Genomic DNA, 7,901 nt, shown 5'->3' on the forward strand with positions numbered 1-7,901 from the left:
TCCCCTTGGGACCAACAGGACTTATCTGGGTCATTAAAGTATGATTCCTACATTTGAATGATAATATTAGTGGTAATTGAACAAGCTTTTTAGGACCAATTGATATCATATTGGTATATTGTTGGCAATAAAAGTAAAATTGCTATTTTTGTGACTAATTGTTGTGATTTTGTTAATAAAATCAATAAAGTTTTAGTCAATAACCGTTTTTAATTATGCCTTTATATCAGTTAATAAAAGTTGAAAAATATTAGTTTTTACATTTTTCAACATTAAAGTTTTTCGGATTTTAATTTTATTAAGTTTTAAAATTTTTCCCGAAAAATGTTTTAAAGGCTTGCGGTTTTTAGCAATTTGTTTTTCCATTTCAAGTCTCCTAATTGTTATAATATTATGTGATGATTATGACTATTCATTGAAATTTTTGTCATAATTTGATAATATTTTAATTATAGAGTGTGATTTTGTATCGCAATTTGGAAAAAGCATGTGGGTTTATGACAATTGGATATTGTTTTTTAGTCTTGCCATAATAATTTCGATTATGATTTTGAGAATCATATTTTCAAATTCCTTTGAATTTGCTTATCCAAAAAATTTAGAGTAATAATGATGATATTTTGTAACATTTAATAATAATAATAATAATTATTATTACTGAATGTTGTTCGGTTACGATTAAAGTAATTGATTGTTCCGTTATTACTACTATGTAATAATTATTAGAATTATTATAGTAATAACGATTATCGATTTTGAATCGATGGATCAATGATTTGCACCGTTATTATCATCATTAGTTTTGGATTTTGATAGTATGATTTGAAATCATAATTTTGAAACAATCTGGTTTTTGATCCAAAACATATATGTTAATAATGATAACATTTTGCAACATTTTATAGTTATTACTATCAAATATCAAGGGTTACGATTGAGGAAATTGATTGTTCAGTTATTACTGTTACATAAATATTATTTCAGTAAAATGGTTATTGGTTTTTGAATTGAAAATCAATATGTCGTAACATTGTTATCATTATTGGTTTTGGGTTGAGATGCCCATTTTGATTGAGTATGAATATTTGATTTTATATTCATATTTTTAATGAGTTTGTTTTATGCATATAATTAAATTAAGTGCATAATATTATGATTTAAATTATGCAATTTGTTTTGTGAGAATTTATTTTGTAAATGTCAACATGTCATATGGTTCTGATATGATTAGAATTTACAATTTTAAGATTAGTTCTCGTAAAGTTTACTATATGCATTAAATCTTTTTGTATTGGGCATACAAGTTAAAACGTTTCAATTATAAAAAGTATATAGTTATTATAGATTATTATTATTTTTCAAATTTTATAATCCTTCAAGTTTTGGATTTATGTCATTATTTGAATAATAATAATAATTTTATAGCTCCTTTAAATTGCTATTATGGTGTACAATTTATTTATGAGCTTATTGAATTTCATACATAATTGTTCACTAGCATAACATTATATTTTCCAACTATGAGAATTTATATATACCTTTAGAATTGCATATGTTAGGAATTAAAAATTCCTTAGCTTGTTAAGTTGAACTTTATGTGTGAACTTATATACGGCAGTGCATTATGTTTAAGTATGTTATTACCGTCTGAGGTGTTCACTTGAGATTAAAAGTCTTTCCCTAAGGTGAACTATTAAGATTTAAAAGATTATCCGTCAATTATGCCTTTTGTGTGAGAAAACATGACTAGGGAGGATACTTGGAATTGTTTATCACATTGTTGCATAATTGCTTTTAGGCTTTAAAGTTGATGCCTAAAATATCAAGATAATCATTTGTTTTTTTAGGCTTTAAACTTGATGCCTAAAATATCAAGATAATCATTTGTTGATGCCTAAAATATCAAGGTAATCATCTAGTGATCATATAATTTTGATTAATTAAAGAGTAGCCACAGTATTTAATTGAAATTTTATGCGATCGCATACAATCATAGATGTATTGATTGTGATTAATTATATGATATAATGAAATTTAGCCCACAGGCAATTTTGTTGTGTTCATATGATTAATTAGGGTAAAAACACCAAACTATATATGATCGTAATTTAGCCCACAGGCAATTATGTAACACCCCGGTTCTCAAGACTTACACTTATCACGAAATCCGTAATAAACGCTGCGGAAGCTTATACATCATATCAACAGAAAACTGGGTGCTACCGCCACACTTAGAGTGAATTCTATCACCTCTTTGATAAAACTTCCACTCTCAGTGCACAGGCTAAAAGAAATTTCACTCAACATCAACACCCCAAACATCAAAATATAATATTTTAGGTATATATATATATATTAATATCAAAAGATATCTACAAGAGTTTGCCCGACGGGCTGTCATTACAAACTCCGGGTCCTCCACAACCTAAAAGACTAGAGTCAGCCAAAACTAAGGTTACCAAAAGATATTTACTGGGCTGACTGGGGTTACTGGAGTATAGTCAGGGGATGCTGGAGTATAGCCTGGAGAGTAGCCTTGAGAATAGGGTGGAGATTACGGGTCTCTGCCCGACGTGTCATGCAGAATCTGACCAACAAAAGTAGGTCCCGGGCAAACATGATCAGGAGTGTTTGCCGGGCTACAGGATCCCTCACTGGATGACATCTGAAATGACGTACACGGTGAAGTGTAGTTAGCACGACGGCTAAGTAAGGTAATCCATTTGTCACTTCCATCAGGTAATAGTTTTGACAAATATTTCATAAAGGTAAATATACATTACCAAATATGGTGTCCAGGTCTTTCATAACTGAAATCAACAGTTAATGCCATATAATTACAAGAATATAATGAGTATATAAGTCACAACACATTTCCTTACTCAAATTTCCTAGTTCATCAAACTAGGTTGCCTTTGACTTCTTTTTCATTCAGGCTAGGTTTTCAGCACTAGCCATGTCTATTACATATGTCATTGCTGCAATTATGACCTCTAGTTGTCTTTAATTACGAAAACGCTACTTAGTTTCTGACTAGAAGCAAGAGACCTTATTGAGGATACAAGTTTCTTTGACTAGACCGAAATCGGATCTGGACATGGGGATTACGGTCCTGCCCCAAGTCTCATTCGTGATCCCTTGGACGAAGGTTCATCATTATGGTCCCTAGTTTGGCCCCACCTAGGTCCATAAAGCTGATACCAACCCGAAAATGACATGAGTATCTATACTTAAGTGTGCACACCCCCACGACCTACGCCTGACTGAGTGATATAGAAAACTCCCCTGCGCCTGACTGAGTGACGCAGAGACTCCCTACGCCTGACTGAGTGATATAGAAAACTCCCCTGTGCCTGACTGAGTGACGCAGAGACTCCCTACGCCTGACGAAGTGACGTAGAGACAACTGTACATATATTGAAGAAAACCATCGGTACTATAGCCCGAGGTAATATAAATGACAAGGTCCTCTTTGACTTCCTGAAACTAAGGTTTTGAAAACATTTTCCTTCCTTTCTCATCTTCCTTGAGTCAAAATCATTTTTGGACATTTTCCACAAAATCAAGTCCCCATTTTGAAATCAATTACCATTCTCACCTTGGTTCACAAGTCTTGTCTCTCAAAACATTTTCCATCATCACCCTACACGTATGTATATATGCATACCACACAACACTTTCCACATATTTATGCATATTCACTTAAGGTACACATACCCAAATATATACATACTACAACACTTTATTTAATTATACATACATACTCATATATGTACATATATACACACATTACCCGTATATATACATATATACATAATACACGTATATACATATATACACACCTACCATATATATATATACACAACACGTATATATATATATATGCTGCCCCATACACACATATAATATGTATACATAATACGGTACATATACTACAATTATATATACATAATGTCATACGTTATACTACTTGTACCTACTTGTTGTATACTATATAAATACATGTACATATATATACATCCTATACATATGATATATATATACTACATACACGTATATATGTATATATATATTGACATATACTATATTCACAATATAGGTAATTTGGCCTACTAACAACATAACATAACATATTTCATAGTATAGATAATTACACATACTAGTACCATAACATGACATATACATATGTGTTTTATGTAGAACATAGTCATAATCCACGTCCTTAGCATCACCTAATCACCATTAACTCACTAACTACCTCACAATTATCATTAACACATCCATAATCATACTAAGCATAATTCAGAAAATTCAGCTTGGCGCAGTCCGAAAGATTGAGCCGGTAAAAATAGTTCCCGAACTCTTTTCCACTTGAAATTTTTATGGTAGGATCCCAACTTATAGTACTTGATGTCCATAAAAAATTTTGGTCATTTTGGTCCGCGAATAAACACAGAAAATTCCATCTTTGCCCTTGGCAGTGTGCTGTCCGGAAATTTTCTCTCTCTGGACCAGTTTTGGGAAAAATTCCGAAAACCATACTTCCACTACTCCGATCATTATGAAATTTTATATGCGGGTTCTACACTTATAGAAATACATGTCTAAAAAAAATAGGATTAAAATACCTTACCAATATTTCCCAATAAATCTCGGAAGTTACTGCCAGAATCTACCCTGATTTCTTTTCACTATTTTCACAAGTATATGCCTATATGGACATAAATACAACATATGCAAGCATATCCAAGCTATGAACATGTATACAAAAATATTCCCAAAGCTCCAAAAACACCATATTTCAACCAAAATCAATTATCCAAATTCAAGTGACTAATTCCAACTTAAGGGAATTCCTTACCTCAATTAGCTACTAAAATCCTTAGAAAGAGTCTTTGAGTGATTTCCCCCAAATTCTTCTTGAAACCCTAGACCAGAATCCAACATCATAACAACACAATTTAGGAAATCTAAACTTAGATTATGAATCTAGAGAGGAATATAAGACTATCTACCGAATAAAATTGGAATCTTACCGAACAATTTGAGAGTTGTGAACAAAGCTTGGCTATGGTTTTAATGGAGGAAAATGGTGAAAATCATCTCTCTTTCTCTCTTTGTGATTTCGGCAATGGGAAGAAGAAAAGGGAAACAAATGGCTTTTATACTCACATCACACATAATTGGCTTATGTGATAAGATTAAGAAAAAAATAATAAAATAATAAAATATCTCAACTTGGACTGATCGGGATTGAAACAGATGAATTTTTGGTAGAAAATAATCCAGATAGAATAAATTCTGAAACTAAAAATTTATTCCAGACTAACCCTCAAAATTGGGCTAGGTTCGGTACACCGCGAAATTTAGCGATGTACGATCAAAATAAATTTTCGCTGCTATGGGCTAATCTGATTAAATAGGAAATTCCAGAATAATAGTATGGTGTCTAGAAATCCATTTCCTAGGAAATCCGAGCTGAAAATTCGTCCTCGAAAATTTTACGGTTCGTGACCGGCACGAACGATCGCAGCTTAATAATAACTATATTTCCTTATAAAAATACTTTTGACGCATCGGTCACTCATCTCAGGAATGTCATAGCTTAAAGACATATTTCTCGAACCTTAATCTTATTCGAAAAGACGAGGGGTTACAAATTATGTATCAGAATATAGTTTTGGTGAGTTTTATCTTTACAGATAGGAAAGTCAATTTATCTATCATATGATTATGATATAAATAAATTAATAATTTTCATCTTCTATCATAAAGTTTTGATATATATACATATTCAAAGAATATTATTCTTGAGGGTATTAGTTTAGTTTCTTTTGTGTGTATTTTTTTATGCATTAAAAGGAAATTAGATTAATAGCTTGGCACATTAATATTCTTTAATGTACATATGTAAAGTGATCAATACAATTTCATAACTGAAATTTTTTGATCACCTTGTGACTAATTACATAAACTATAATAAATTCCTATCGGTAGATTTTATCATATCTTATGTAAATAGTCAGGATAAAAGATCAAATCATATTTCTTAATTTACCCACAGGGATTGAGAAAAGGAACATGATTTGATAGTTTTATCATAAGCTTATAGATGAATCTAATTGAATAAAACTTTAGCCCACAGGCAAGTTTTATGTCACTAGATTCTTCTATCATTTTGATAATAATTTTATCATAAATTTTTTAGTTTAGTCTAATTGAATAGAACTTTAGCCCATAGGCAAGTTTTATGTCACTAGAATCTTCTATTTGATTGTCATAAAACCTCAGTTGAGTCTAATTGAATAAATCTTTAGCCTACAAGCAAGTTTTATGTCACTAGATTCTTCTGATTAAATTGATGATCAAGATAAAATTTTATCATACTATTTTTTTTAGAATTTATAACTTAAGGTCGGTTATAATTCTATGAGGCATGGGTTGCATTGGCAACACATGTATTTTGTTAATCTCCAAAACTTAGTAACTTGAAATTGTTACTGAATGTGGCTTACTTGGTTTTTCAGCCCAACCACAATAGATCTTTTCTGTATGAATTTTAGATATACTTTTGAATCCTTATATTGGAAGTGTACATATCTAGCCAAATTTCAACTAGAGCAATTTAATTTGTTCAAATAGTTAAAAATTGTGTCTGTTACATGTACATATTTGGTATGTCCAACTATGGTGGGAATTTTATTCTTTGTTAAAATTAGTTGGACATGAGGATCGTTAGTGTGTATGTATATCATTTATATAATGCTTAAGAATGACTTGATCAGTGGGAGTAATGGCTTGACTAGTGGGAGTGGTCATTTAATCATTAAGATATCCCATTTCAAGATTGTTCCACTTCAACGATAAGACACCTTGCCTTGTTAATTATAAATAAGTTCAAATTGTTTGAACTACAAGTTGTGCAACATATTTATGAAAATGTTGTAACAATATTAATAGTTTTTATTTTAAACAATGGCATGAAGTTTATGGTGAACTATCATGAGTTGAATTCTTTAGCATTTATTGGAGTTTTTCGTCTCATCAAATTGATCCTGGGTCATTAAGATTTGAAAAGGCTCATAAATCCAATGTTGAGAGGCATAAAGCAAGCAAAGGCTCATGAGATTGATTCATATTGAGGATTTTCAATTATATTGATACAACATTTGTGTTGTTTCATAAAGTTACATAAACAAATCCTCGTTATTGCTCTATGGCATAAAAGTTGGGTTTTCTTTTTTATTTTGGAGATTATTTATAAGGTGTATGTTTAAAGTTCCATTGTGGGCTTAGACTTATTATTTTGCCATTTAAAGCCATTGGAATATGGACTACTCAAATACTGTCTTTGGCTAAGATTAATGAAATGGAGTAGCAGACGTGTCAACTCCGAAAACTTAGCCATCATAGATAGTATTAACGATAAGGAGTTGGTCGTGTTAAATATTAGCATTTTGCTAATAGTTTCGAATCCTTACTTAAGGCATGCTTATAAGAATTTTAAGGATCATACAGGATACATGGAACTAATTATGTGACTATATTGTACGTACATACATTTTGTCACTTCTATGTAATATGGATGGTTTCTCATATGGTTATGCGCATATTTATTTAAGAAACATCCTCTAGATTGGACCAAGAATAAACGTAGGATTTATTCATAAAGAATCTGAGTTTGAAATCAAAATGCATGTGATGCATAGTTGGTATTACTCACACTTTAATTTAAGAGGACATACCACTATGATTCATGTTTTTTGTTTTTTAAATGAAGGTTGTGCCAATGCTTGCACCAAATGGAAAATTGTAACATTTTCCATTAATATTGTACAAATCAGGCGGTGTGAGTTTATTAGGCCAAATTTAGCCATTGTGGCAGTAATTAGTTTTTGATA

At 31.1% G+C, this 7,901-nt stretch overlaps 1 long non-coding RNA gene across 1 annotated transcript; it reads right to left on the reverse strand.

Annotated features, from left to right (window-relative positions):
* Window positions 1–2,321: 2,321 nt before the first annotated feature.
* On the reverse strand, window positions 2,322–4,944 carry LOC116026674. Its single transcript, XR_004099875.1, has 2 exons — window positions 4,862–4,944; window positions 2,322–2,665 (listed from the first exon to the last, which is right to left on the reverse strand). It is a non-coding gene; the product is annotated as an uncharacterized LOC116026674 (long non-coding RNA).
* Window positions 4,945–7,901: the final 2,957 nt, after the last annotated feature.

Source organism: Ipomoea triloba, chromosome 8, assembly GCF_003576645.1.
Source record: "Ipomoea triloba cultivar NCNSP0323 chromosome 8, ASM357664v1".
In the NCBI taxonomy this organism is placed as follows: Eukaryota; Viridiplantae; Streptophyta; class Magnoliopsida; order Solanales; family Convolvulaceae; genus Ipomoea; species Ipomoea triloba.